Source organism: Oryctolagus cuniculus, chromosome 1 (genome assembly GCF_964237555.1).
Source record: "Oryctolagus cuniculus chromosome 1, mOryCun1.1, whole genome shotgun sequence".
Classification (NCBI taxonomy): domain Eukaryota; kingdom Metazoa; phylum Chordata; class Mammalia; order Lagomorpha; family Leporidae; genus Oryctolagus; species Oryctolagus cuniculus.
In genome coordinates, this window is record NC_091432.1 from 232,421,972 (window position 1) to 232,435,309 (window position 13,338).

Genomic DNA, 13,338 nt, shown 5'->3' on the forward strand with positions numbered 1-13,338 from the left:
CTGGCCGTGGAGGCTGAGGCCAGGGGCCAGGTGCAGCTGGGGGGGCCGGGAGGGCCGCCCACACTCGTCTCCGTCGCCTACACAGTCTTCCTGCATCCGAGGCTGAGTCACCGGGCGCCTCTGGTGCAAGGCACGGCCACTGCCTGCGCGCTTCCTGTCTGCCCCCCCACCCCATGTGCCCCCCTCCGCCTCCCCGCCCTCCCCCCCCCAGAGCTGGCTGAGCACCCATCTTTTCTTTTTTCTTTTTTTTTTTAAATATTTATGTATGTATTGGAAAGGCAGAGTGAGAGAGAGAGGGAGAGAGAGATCTCCCACCTTTGGTCCACTCCCCAGATGCCCATGACAGCTGGGCCTCCCCCGAGGGGCTGAAGCCGGGAGCCAGGAGCTCCATCCGGGCCTCCTGCGAGGTGGGGGGCCCATCTGCTGAGGCCATCAGCTGCCGCCTCGCAGGTGCGTTAGCGGGGAGCCGGGCGGGTCTCAGGCAGAGGAGTGGGACACCACCCAGGCTCTCGGGTGTGGGGTGTGGATGTCCTGAGAGGTGTAGCTTAGCCCCCCGCGCCACAGTGGCTGTCCATCGTCTGCTCGGGGCTCCCCACGCCTGCTGAGAACGGCCCTAATAAGCAGCCAGGAGTGCCGGGCCTGTGTGCTCAGGCTGCCGACGGAATCCCTGGACTGACCACTCAGGAACAGAAGGGGTCCAGGGTGTCCCGGGCCAAGGCCCCAGCATGTTTGGTGCTGTCTGGCCACGTCCTTGGGTGTCAGGGCCAGGACAAGCTCCCTGGAGAAATCCCACCCATGGGAGTGGGGGCCAAGGGCCTGGGCCAGGCGCTGGGGCAGCTACAGGAGACACCGGGACCCTGGGCTGGGGGGTGAACAGCGTCCCTTCTGCCCCCTCCACGCCTGGTGGCAGCTACGTGGAGGAGATTCCGAGGCTGCACCTGTCTCAGAGAGAAAGAGTGCTGTGATCCATTAGTAATGTCTGCCACCCGCACGGGGAGGGGCGCATAAGCCAAGGCACTTGCTGACCTCAGCAGTGAACAGGAAGGGAGTCCCTTGTGACTGGGCCACCGCTGGTGACCTTGGGACTGCCGCTGAGCTGTGCCCGCCTTGTTTTACCCCTCTGTGAGGCAGGGGTGCTGACACGGGACTCCGGGTCTCACTGGGTGTTTTTTGTTTTTAAGATGTATTTATTTATTTGAAAGGCAGAGTTAACGGAGAGAGAGGGATCTACAGAGACGGCGAAGGAGAGAGAGGGAGAGAGGTTTTCCATCCGCTGGCTCACTCCCCAGATGGCCGCAACGGCCAGGGCTGGGCCAGGCCAAAGCCGGGAGCCAGGAGCTTCATCCGGGTCCCCACGTGGGTGCAGAGGCCAAGCCCTTGGGCCATCTTCCGCTGCGTTTCCAGGTGCATTAGGGAGCTGGATTAGAAGTGGAGCAGCCGGGACTCAAACCTGTGCACATGTGGGATGCCAGCGTGGCAGGCGGCGGCTGGCGCGGCTATGCCACAGCGCCGGCCCCTTGCTGTGCTTTTAGGTGGAGCTGCAGCAGGACAGGGCGGCCTGCCTGGGCTGGACCGAGGTGCAGTTGTGAAAGTGCGTGGCAGTCCGCGGACACGTGGCCTTGAGCCTGTGTAAGAGCCCATGGCCTCACCCCTACTGGGGCTTCCCCAGGGTCACCCAGCCTCTGCCAGGTGCACCCCGGCGCCATCCCTGAGCAGGGAAGGTCAGAGAGCGGGTTACACGGGGCAGGGTCGCTTGGAGAGGCTGAGGCTGCTGCCCTGCCCGGTGCCCCGACAGCGACGGCCCCAGCCCTGAGGGTGGAGCCAAGGACCGGGCTGGGCAGAGGCCGGAGGCCGGACCAGTGTTCAGCGGCGGGCTGGACAAGGGCGGAGACCCGGTATCACACCCACCAAACCCGGCTTCTCCGCTCCTGACTTGGGGGTTCGGGCTCCGAGGCTACTTCCCACCCCCGCCTCTCACGGCTCCCGGAGCTCAGAGGGAGGTGAGAGTGGGGCCAGGGTCCAAGCCCCAGACTGGCCACCGTCACCTGCCTGACCGTGGAAGTGGAGCAGCTGGGACCCGAACCAGTGCCCACGCGGGATGTGAGTGCTGTGGGCGCTCCGGTGAGAAGGGCTGGGCACGGCGCCGGCCACGCCAGGGAGCAGGGTGGCCGTGTGACTGAGACCGCGGTGGGGTGGGAAGCCGGGTCTGCCTCTCCTGCCGCCCCAGCTCCGTCCCCCCCTGCTGCTCTGCTGCCCCCGCCCCGCGCCTTGTTCTCCTGGACCCTGGGTCCCTGCGTCCGTGTGGGAGACCCGGATGGAGCTCCAGGCTCCTCACTTCCTCCTGGCCCAGCCCGGCCGCTGCAGCCATTTGGGGAGTGAACCAGCGGATGGAAGACCTCTCTCTCCCTCTCCCTCTCTGTAACTCTGTCTTTTAAATAATACGTCTTTAAAAAATAATCATAATAACCCAATAACAGCTAGAACTCTGATTCCCCCACATGTTCATTTACTTACCGTATTTGGAAAGCAGACGACAGAGCTCTCCCGTCTGCTGGTTCCCTCCCCAAACGCCCACAACAGCGGACTGGGCCGGACCGGAGCTCCCTCCCCGTCCCCCGCGCGGGCGGCAGGAACGCAGGAGCCTGAGCCGGAGCCGCCGTCTCGGGGTGCACAGTAGAGGAGGCTGGAGCCGAGCAGAGCGGGGGCTTGACCCCACACGCTCCGATGCGGCCTACGGGCAGCCACCCCGCCACAGCCCGCCCCCGACCCCCGCCCCGCTGCTCCTGCATCCCCATCCTCATCCCCCATCCCCCACCCCCACCCTCCATCCCCCATCCTCCATCCCCCATCCTCCACCCCCGATCCCCCATCCCCCACCCCATCCCCCATCCCCCAACCCCCACCCTCCATCCCCCATCCTCCATCCCCCATCCCCCACCCCCATCCCCCATCCTCCATCTCCCATCCCCCACCCCCATCCCCCATCCTCCATCCCCCATCCCCCATCCTCTATACCCCATCCCCCATCCCCTATCCTCCATCCCCCATCCCCCATCCCCCACCCCCATCCTCCATCCCCCATCCCCCACCCTCCATCCCCCATCCCCATCCCCATCCTCTATCCTCCATCCCCCACCCTCCACCCTCCATCCCCCATCCCCATCCTCCATCCCCATCCCCATCCCCCACCTTCCATCCCCCATCCCCCATCCTCCATCCCCCATCCCCTATCCTCCATCCCCCATACCCCACCCTGCATCCCCCATCCCCCATCCTCTATCCTCCATCCCCCATCCTCCATCCCCCATCCCCTATCCTCCATCCCCCATCCCCCACCCTGCATCCCCATCCCCCATCCTCCATCCCCCACCCCCATCCCCATCGCCATCCCCCATCCTCCATCCTCCATCCCCCATCCCCCACCCTCCATCCCCCATCCTCCATCCCCCATCCCCATCCTCCATCCCCCACCCTCCATCCTCCATCCCCCATCCCCCTCCTCCATCCTCCATTCCCCATCTCCATCCCCCATCCCCATCCCCCTCCCCCATCCTCCATCCCCCATCCCCCATCCTCCATCCCCCAGAGCAGGCTGCCTGGGCGCCTCTCTGGGAGGCTTCTGTGAACCCCTCGGGCCTCCAACTCAGAGCTCACCACCACAGGGAGGCACGGGGCCCCCAACAACCCGCCCTCGCTCCCCCTCACCCCTGTCCACCGCGCACCTTGGCCTGGGCTGAGGAAGGCTGTGAGGTGGCCTGGGTTCCCAGAGGCTGCCAGCACCAGGGTGCCTCCGCGCCACCCCTCAGGCTGTCTGCAGTGGCGAGCCAGGCTGGCAGGGGCTCTGGGCTGCGCTGGCTGGGCCCCTCTCCCCACCGCTCTCCCTGCATTCTGGCCGGGGCCCTGGACCCCTCGCGACCAGGCAGCAGGGGCTCCCTGTCCTGCTCCTGCTGGTGGGATGCGGCGATGCCAGCCCCCAGGCCCCGGGGGCTGAGCAGTGAGGGCTCTGGGGACCCCTGGTGCTGACGGCAGGCCCAGGCTGCGTCACCCGGGGCGGGCGGGCCCCTCTGAGCCTCCAGGTGAGGTGACGATGGCTGGGCCGCCCGGCCTCCTGGCTCCCTCCCACTGTGGTCAGGGCACAGGTGCCGCGCCTTGGGCAAGGCCGGTTGTTGGCCCCGGCTGTGTGCGGGGCACCGAGTCCCCTGCCCTGTTGTTGCCGGGAGATCCCTGCGCTGCCCCTGGAGGCGGAGACTCAGGCCAGGGCCTTGGCAGCTCCAGGCCTCAGCCTGTCCAGCCGCAAAATGGGGACGAGGGCCCCTGCGGCCAGGGGCTGCCGAGGCTGTCTGGTCACTGAGCCAGCAGGGACACAGTGCCCCGAGCCAGGGAGGCCCCTCCCACGCCCTGTCCCGGGTCGGGCCTCCCCACCCCCACCCCGCGGTGTGGGTGGGATCCAGAGCTCCACCCCCTTCTGGGGGGGGGCGGGGGCTGTACATTCTCCAGGCGTGTTTTCTGGCAGCTCTGAAAATTAATTGGCCTTTAATGTGGCACGGTATTTATTTTAATTAGCAGGAAATTGACCAATTTCTTAATAAGGGGCTTTGTGGAGGTTCCATATTTGGGGCTGGCGATGTGTGCATAGCGCGTTGTGACCAAGCGAGGAAGACATCCGCCATCCGGGCCCGCACAGCTCCGGCCTTGCTGGCTGTGAGGGCCGGAGAGGAGGGGTCTCAGTCAGGGACCCACAGAGGTGGGGGGGAGCTGATGGAGGTGTTGGGAGTGGGTGATGATGGGCGCAGTGAGGTGGGTGGGTGCTGGGGGGGTGCTGGGGGGTGCTGAGTGATGATGGGTGCAGTGAGGTGGGGTGCTGGGAAGGTGATGGGGGGTACTGGGTGATGATGGGCGCAGTGAGGTGGGTGGGTGCTGGGTGGGTGGGTGATGGGGGGTGCTGGGTGATGATGGGCGCAGTGAGGTGGGTGGGTGCTGGTGGGTGGGTGATGGGGGTGCTGGGTGATGATGGGCGCAGTGAGATGGGGTGGGTGCTGTGTGGGTGGGTGATGGGGGGTGCTGGGATGTGGGGTGGGTGTTGGGAGTGGGTGATGATGGGTGCAGTGAGGTGGGTGGGTGCTGTGTGGGTGGGTGATGGGGGTGGGTGATGATGGGCGCAGTGAGATGGGTGGGTGCTGGGTGGGTGGGTGATGGGGGTGCTGGGTGCAGTGAGGTGGGTGGGTGCTGTGTGGGTGGGTGATGGGGGTGGGTGATGATGGGCGCAGTGAGATGGGTGGGTGCTGGGTGGGTGGGTGATGGGGGTGCTGGGTGCAGTGAGGTGGGTGGGTGCTGTGTGGGTGGGTGATGGGGGTGCTGGGTGATGATGGGTGCAGTGAGGTGGGGTGGGTGTTGGGGGTGGGTGATGATGGGCACAGTGAGATGGGTGGGTGCTGGTTGGGTGGGTGATGGGGGTGCTGGGTGATGATAGGCACAGTGAGGTGGGTGGGTGCTGGGTGGGTGGGTGATGGAGGGTGCTGGGTGCAGTGAGGTGGGTGGGTGCTGGGTGGGTGGGTGATGGGGGTACTGGGTGATGATGGGTGCAGTGAGGTGGGTGGGTGCTGGGTGGGTGGGTGCTGGGTGGGTGGGTGATGGGGGGTGCTGGGTGCTGGGTGATGATGGGTGCAGTGAGGTGGGTGGGTGCTGGCTGGGTGGGTGATGGGGGTGCTGGGTGATGATGGGCGCAGTGAGGTGGATGGGTGCTGGGTGGGTGGGTGATGGGGGTACTGGGTGCTGGGTGATGATGGGCGCAGTGAGGTGGGGTGGGTGTTGGGGGTGGGTGATGGGCGCAGTGAGGTGGGGTGGGTGCTGGGAGTGGGTGATGATGGGTGCAGTGAGGTGGGGTGCTGGGTAGGTGATGGGGGGTGCTGGGTGATGATGGGCACAGTGAGGTGGGTGGGTGCTGGGTGGGTGGGTGATGGGGGTGGGTGATAATGGGCGCAGTGAGGTGGGTGGGTGCTGGGTGGGTGGGTGATGGAGGGTGCTGGGCGCAGTGAGGTGGGTGGGTGCTGGGTGGGTGGGTGATGGGGGTGCTGGGTGCTGGGTGATGATGGGTGCAGTGAGGTGGGTGGGTGCTGGGTGGGTGGGTGATGGGGTGCTGGGTGCTGGGTGCAGTGAGGTGGGTGGGTGCTGGCTGGGTGGGTGATGGGGGTGCTGGGTGATGATGGGCGCAGTGAGGTGGATGGGTGCTGGGTGCTGGTTGATGATGGGTGCAGTGGTGGGTGGGTGCTGGGTGGGTGGGTGATGGGGGTGCTGGGTGCAGTGAGGTGGGTGGGTGCTGGGTGGGTGCTGGGTGGGTGGGTGCTGGGGGTGGGTGATGATGGGTGCAGTGAGGTGGATGGGTGCTGGGTGGGTGGGTGATGGGGGCGCTGGGTGCAGTGAGGCGGGTGGGTGCTGGGGGTGGGTGAGTGCCTGGTGATGAGGCGGTGGCAGTGAGGTGGCCAGGGGCCCGGTGTGGCTCCCTGCCGGGCTGCCTCCACCCCCCCAGCGTCTACCACACCACCATTGTTCATTCATGGGCTCACTGATTTGGGAGACAGACCCGCACTGAGCCGGTGCCGAGCTGCCGTGACCCGAGCAGGCCCGGACGCCCTCGTCCCGGTCTGGGAAGCCGACGGCTTAACCGGCCATCTTGTCTGCGCGGCGTCCGGAGGAGGGGCCCGGCCCGCCTGGGCAGTCCAGGGCCGGGGAAGAAGTGTCACGGAAGCTCAGTCAGAGGCGGCGTGAGAACGGGGTGGGGGGGGCCCGCGGAGGGCGCCGCCCTGGCCCCACTCACCGTGCAGGTGTGCACGGTCGGTCCCGCACGTCCTTGTCCTTGCTCCCCCGACCCTGTTCCTGTGGACGGGGCGGCGGGGGGGCAACCCTGACCAGGAGACCGAAGGGATCCACAAGGCCGCTGGGCTGGGAGGAGGGGTGGAGCCGGGCCACGCGGGAGGGCAGGCGCACTGGACCTGGACGCTGCAGCCGGGAGCTGGGCCTTCGCCCCGGCCCGTGGGAGCCACCGAGGGTGGGGAGTGAGGACTGGGGGTCTCAGGTGACACCCACCCCGCTCGGCACGGACAGGGAGCAGGAAGACAGCATGCGCTGTCAGGTCGGTGGCGGGGCCCGGGTGGGGGTGTAGATGCTCCTAGGAGGGGGAGGGGAGGCTGGGTCTGGCTCCTGGGCAGGACTGGGACCCCCGACGGTACCATCTGCCAGGGCAGGCAGCCTGGGAACGGGCGCGGGCCCAGCACGGGCACCTGGGACCTCGCGGGGGCCCCGCATCTGAGACCCAGCAGAGCGGAGCGCAGGACCCGATCCGCAGCCCTGGCCGGAGCCGCCCGGCCGGCTGCACTTCCCCAGACAGGCTCCTCTCCTGAGCACTGCCCTTCAGAACATTCTAGAACCAGAAGCCTGTTTCTGCGGCTGTTAGGAGCCCCGCCGAGCCCCTGCCCTGGCCTCAACACCTTCCTCCTCCTGGACCTGGGCAGCCAAAGCTCGCGGCGGGGCGCGGCGGGGCGGGGCGGGGGGGGGGACGAAGCCCTGGCGGGCAGCTCAGACCTGCGCTGCTCACGGCCGGAGGCGCCTGCTCCGCCTGGCATCCCGGGCTCACGCCCACCCACGGACGCCAGGAGACCAAGCCCTGATCTCGAGCCCTGATCCTCGTGGGGGCTCAGCTGGACACAGGGGGCTCGGCTGGGCAGATGGGGACTCTGAGCCCGTGTTGTGCCTGCCCAGGGAGGGGGCTGGGCTCTGTCGCTGGGCCCTGCAGGCTGATAAAGGGATGTGTGTGGGTTTGTGTGCCTGTGTGTGAGTGTGTGTGTGCCTGAGCCAGAGAGAGAGAGAGAGAGGAGAGAGGGAGGGAGAGGGGGAGGGAGGCCGTGCGCCGCCCGCAGCCTAATTGTCCGCTGTCTAATCCGTCAGCCCCAGGACAGCTTGCCGGCCCCTCCCGGCGGGCTGATAAATGCCGGCCCAGGCCCCCCGTGCGCCGGAGCTGCCTTAATTGGTATGAGGACGTGCCTGGACTCCAGCCGCCGCCTCCAGCCCCTGGCTGGGCTCACCTACTTCCCACCCCGGGGAGGGGCAGGCGGCTGCGGCCAGGGCCGGGGAGGAAGGTGGGAGGTCACTGCGGAGGCACCTACTGTGTGCCCAGCCTACACTGCCGGAGCCCACGGCCCTCCCCCACGCAGCCCTGCACAGTGGCAGCGGCTGCCCCGTGCCGTCTACACTGGCACGGCTCCCACTGAGCCTTCCCTGCACTGGTCCTGGGGGCTGGGGGCTGGGGGTGCGCGGGAACAGATGTGTGCCGCCAGGGAGCTCCTGGATGAGTGGCAGCGGAGGGCTCGGTCCCAGGTGGACGCCTGCCCGGACTTCAGGTTCCCCGCCCGGATGCCAGCCTGTGGCCGCACACCGGAAGACAGCCGCGCCAGTGAGCCCGGGAGCCCCGACCCCCTCTGGTCCCGGTCACGGCCCTGGGAGCCTGGAAGAGTGACACATGGGAAAACCCCGCAGCCAAGTTCACCGGGGGCGAAGCCTGCCCTCCATGGCCGGGGAGCCGCCGAGTGAGCGCGTGTTTGGTTATGGCGTCTGCCAGGTACCGTGGTCCTCGCTCCAGGAGCGGATCTGGGCCCAGGGGTCCGCACGGGGGACCGGGCCCTGCGGGGACCACAGCTGCGGGGGAGGCGGGGAGGCAGCCGGGGAACTGGCACAGCCTGGCTGCTTCCCCCCAGCCCGCATCACCGCCGCCCACAGCCCCAGCCCCAGCCCCAGCCACGCCCCGGCTGTCGCGCCCTCTCTCCCTTGAGCCCCCTCCGGGTGGTCCTGCAGGGCCCTGCCCTTCCCTGCCGCAGCCTCCGAGGCTCTGACCGCGGCGTGGCCTCGGCTCCTTGCGTCATAAAATCAATCCCCCGTCGTGCGTGCGAGCGCATCCCGCACCCCTGGACACGGACAGCTCGGGCTGCGTCTCCCAGGGGCCTCGTGAGGAAACTTCTGGAAGGAACCAGCCGTCTCTCGAACCGGCCGGCCATGCTGCTTCCCCGCGCCGGTGCTCAGGCCGGCAGGAAACCTCGCGGCCGGACCGGGCGTCGTCCGCCCGCCACAGCGGAGGCTGAGGCCCAGAGCGGGCCATGCTGGGCGCGAGGAGGCGCGAGGTGGCGCGAGCCCAGCGCCTCCCCAGCCGCACCTTCTACAAGCAGGCAGGGCGGGGCCGCCCGGGGCGCTCCCTCGCAGGGGCACGCGGCAGGGGCAACCCCAGGGCCCTGGGGCCCGCGGCACCCGTGGGTGGCCCTCCTGCGGATCATGCAGTGAGCCCCAGAGGCCACCTCCCCGGCTCCGCGGGGCAGCGCGTGGGCCTCGGCCAAGCTCCGTGCCCCGCCGCCCTCTGCCCCGCCAGGCGGCTCCTTCCCGCCCTTTCAGCTGCAGGGGCGTGTGGTGTGGGCGGCGGCTTCCAGCTCCCCAGGGAGCAGCTGCCCCGTGCGGCCTCCGTCCCCTCTCCAGCCTCTGTCGGGGAAGCCAGGGCTCCTGGGTCTTTCGCAAGGACCCCCCCCGCCGTGAGCCCCGGTTATCCCTGGCCGCCTCTGGGCTCGTGGGGCTGGCGTACAGCAGGGCTGAAGGTGCTGCCCCCAGTGGGCACCCGCCAAGCCGCTGGCCTGTCCGCTGGCCTGAGCCGGGAGCGCGGGCACAGGGCGTGCTGGGGGCCGCACCTCCCAGAGCTGCAACAAGCCGTCTCCGGCCCCCCCGGGGCATCTCAGAGGGTGGGGTGAGGGTGGGGGGGCACAGGGCAGGCGTGGAACGGCCCCCCCACGCAGCCCCGGCCACGCCCCTCCGCAGCCTCCGTCCCGGCTGAGCCCGAGAGCGCTGGAGGCGCAGGACCCTGGCACACGCTGCCGGCCGCAGTGCCCCTTGGGAGGCAGCCCAGGGACCGGTCCTGGCCGTGCCAGCCTGGCGTTCTGCTAGGGAAGGATGTTTGCAAAAACTCAACCAAAAATGCATTAAAAATCCCATCATCAACTGTCACTTCATTCCATGAAATAAATTACATTTTAAAAACCCAAAAGGCATGAAGGACAGATCTTAGAACGGCCGCGCAGCCCCGCGCGGTGGCCTGCCGGGCGCTGGGGCGGGTTTCTCAGCCGAGCCCTGGGCTCGGGTCCCGCGTGCAGTGCTGGAGCTCGGGCCGGGGCTGCAGTGCCATCGGTGCCCGCCAACCCTTGGGGCCGATCTGCTGGGTCTCCACCATGTTCAAGCTGGGGTCTGTGGGCTCCAGGGTCCCCTCTCGGGCCCCAAGTCTGGGCCATCTGCTAGGGGTCCCAGCAAACAACATACGATCCCACCGAGCCTAGTGTCAGCAGAGAAGCTCCTGTCTGTGTGCACACAGAGGTGGCCCAGGGCTGTGGCAGCCTCAGTGCCAGAGTTACCAAAGATCCAGGCACCACATCTCCCTGCTCTGTCAGCCCTGGGGGGGTGGTCACCCAGCCTGGTCAGTCATAAGAGGGCTGCCTTCCTCCAGCCATCACATCTGCATTCCAGGTAAGAAGTGGGGGTGGGGAAGGAGTGTGGCATATTTTCCTTGAAACTTCTGCCTTAGAACTCAGAGAAAGGGGAAGAAAATCAGCCTTAGTCCAGGTCTTCCGCCTCCACGGCGCTGGCCAGAGCTGGGTCACATGCCCACTCCTAGCTGCAAGGGAAGCCGGCAGACCCAGTGTTTGCATTTCCTGTGTCCTATGACAGAGGAGAGGGGCTGCGCCACGTGAGAGCCACACGGAGAGTTTTCTAGAAAGTCAAGGAGCTTCGAGTCCCCCCTAGCGTCTCCCAGGCAGCCTCACGGGCTCCGAGCTCTGTCCGTACCCCGGGTCTGGGCCTCCCATGGTTCTCTGTGCTCCCAGGGCTCACTTCTGCAAGCAGGAGTGGGGGGGGGGGCGTTGCTGGGCCCCAGGCCTGGGTCCCCGCGCGCTGCAGCCTGGGGCCGCCCGTGCCCAGCCTCGTGCCCAGCCTCGTGCCCAGCCGGGGTCCAGGTCTCAGACGAAGGCCCGGGAGACAGCGGCTGGGGCAGCCCCGGACGCGGCTGCGCTGTGAGGTCCGGGCCCGCTTGCTTGGCCCAGATGTTCCCCAAGCGGGTGCCGGCGGCGGCCCGGCGGGCGCTGTGGGGAGCCGGCAGCGCCCTGCTGTGCGGCTGCGGGGGCGTCCCGTCCCCTCTCTGGGTTCCAGGGCCCCCACCTCCGGAGGGGGGTCGCCCACCAGAGCGGGCAGCGTCCAGCCATGAGGGAGTCCTGGTTCGCACTTGACCTCCGAGCTGCGCTGTGTGGTGGGAGCCGGTCAGGAGGAGGAGCGGACACAGATGCAAGTCCAGGTGCCCCTCCCCCAGCTCCGCCTCCCGGGAACCCTGGCCCTGGCCCTGGCCCCTCCCCAGCCAGGAGATCTCACCAAGTCACTCGCTCTCTTCTGAGCCTCAGTGTTTCTTGTCTGTGAAATGGGTCTGAGTGCAGTGCGGCCTCCCTGGGGCGTGTAGGCAGGGGCAGAGGCTCCAGGCTGGGCACGGCCGGCCCCAGGCTGCAGCAGGCGGGGGGCCCAGCAACGCCCCCCCACTCCTGCTTGCAGAGTGAGCCCTGGGGAGCACAGAGGGGCTCGACCAGCAGGACCAGCGTCGCCCGTCCACCCTCCCGACTGCTGGGGCAGCTACAGGGGTGCGGAGGGAGGCGGATGGTGGGGGGACCTGCGACCTGGGGGCACGGAGGCGGGCTGTGCTCCCTGTGCGTCCCCGCCCCCTCACTGTCTGGCGCTCCCTGCGTCTCCCCCCTCAGTGCTGCCCTGCCCCCTGACCCCTGCCCCCTGCCCCCGTGCTGGTGGCCACACCGCTCACCAGGTGCCAAGTCCCCCACGCCCCGGGCAGGGGCGCTGCCCCAGCTGGCACCTGCCACTGTCTGCCCATCAGCAGTGTCCACACAGCAGCCCGGGCGGGAGTGGGTTCTGCCCGCCGCGGTCGAGCCCCCATGAACCTGTCCCGGGTAAGAGCGGGCCGGGTAGCAGCCTTCCCACGCGTGAGGTTGCCGGACGCCGTCCTGTGCCTGCGCACGGTGCTCCTGGGGCAGCAGAGGCGGGGGCTGGGTGGAGGCGGGGCTGGACTCTGCTTGCAGCTGTCCACAGCTGCCCCCCCCCCGCCGGGCCACCTGCGGGTGCCTCTGCCCCTCCTCTCCCAGCCCCTCCCCGCCCCCCACACCGGGCCCTCGACTTTGCACAACCTTCCTGTCCTCTGGCTCCCAGAGAGACCCCGGAGCTGCACTTGACCACGTGCACGGTTCCTGTGTGTCGATGCGTGCACGCATGTGCACGTGTCTCGTGTGTGCACACACGTGTGTGCAAGCGTGCATTGTGCTGCCGCACACAGGCACCCGTGTGGGGCGTGCATGTGCACGGGTGAGCACGCGTGTGCCTGTGGGCTGCAGGGCTGTGTGTGTGTGTGCGTGTGTGTGTGTGAGCACGCATGCGTGGGGGGGTGAGCGCGCGGCGTGCAGGCTCGCGAGGAGGGGGCCGGCGGGATTTAAAGCGGCTTCGGCGCTGCGGCGTGAGCGCTCCTGATAAGCAGCCGGAGCGGCGGCTGGGCCGGGCGGGAGGCCGCGGCTCGAGCTCCCGGCAGCCTGGCAGAGAGCTGTCCCGGCCCGCCAGCCGCTATCAGCCGCGGAGGGAGGGCGGCGGGCGGGAGGGCGGGAGCGAGTGTTTGCTTCAGCCCCTTAATCACGGAATTTGAAATCCCAGCGAGTCGGTGCCATTTATTTTCCGAGGCTGTCAAGGCTGGTTTCAGCATTTAAAAGAAAGGAGGATAAAAACATTTGCATTTTGCTCCCTCTCGAGCCTCCGCCCGCCGGCTCCGTCCTCCCCCCCCCACAACTCGGGCAGGGGCTGGGCAGGCCGGGAGGGGGTGTCCCCCCAGCCAGAGGCGAGGGGGCCGGCAGGGCTCAGGGCGGCAGAGACGGAGGCTGGGTGGGGGCGCCGGGGAGGGGAGGGCTCCCCTCGCTCCAAGCTTTCACCCCCGAAAGCAGCCCCAGCCCCCCAAATCGTGCCAGCCCCGAGGGACACCACCGGCCCCTCCTGGCCTCCACGGAGGAAGCCTGAGAACTTGGGGCTGCCCGGGTGGGGGCGCCCCCGGGACCACCCCTCCCTGTGCAGAAACCAGCAGCGGCCTGGCAAGGTCACACGGGGCAGAGCCGGTCGAGGGGGAGGCGGACAGCGGGCGCCCACTGGCCCTGGGCCGCGAGTCCTCCCCCGACCTGCCCCCCGTGCCCTCCCCACGGGGAGGGGCGAGTGCCGGGCTCGGCCCCGCCTCTG

General features: G+C 68.5%; 2 long non-coding RNA genes across 3 annotated transcripts; one reads left to right on the top strand and one right to left on the bottom strand.

Annotated features, from left to right (window-relative positions):
* The first annotated feature begins 229 nt into the window (after positions 1 to 229).
* On the top strand, positions 230 to 10,014 carry LOC138845383 (uncharacterized). 2 transcript variants are annotated; one of them, XR_011382448.1, is made up of 2 exons: positions 230 to 2,100; positions 7,942 to 10,014. It is a non-coding gene; the product is annotated as an uncharacterized lncRNA (long non-coding RNA). The 2 variants fall into 2 exon arrangements; XR_011382446.1 differs by lacking the exon at positions 230 to 2,100 and adding an exon at positions 6,992 to 7,129.
* LOC138845387 (uncharacterized) lies at positions 4,544 to 6,950 on the bottom strand. The gene is made up of 3 exons (XR_011382453.1): positions 6,815 to 6,950; positions 6,581 to 6,707; positions 4,544 to 4,699 (listed from the first exon to the last, which is right to left on the bottom strand). It is a non-coding gene; the product is annotated as an uncharacterized lncRNA (long non-coding RNA).
* Positions 10,015 to 13,338: the final 3,324 nt, after the last annotated feature.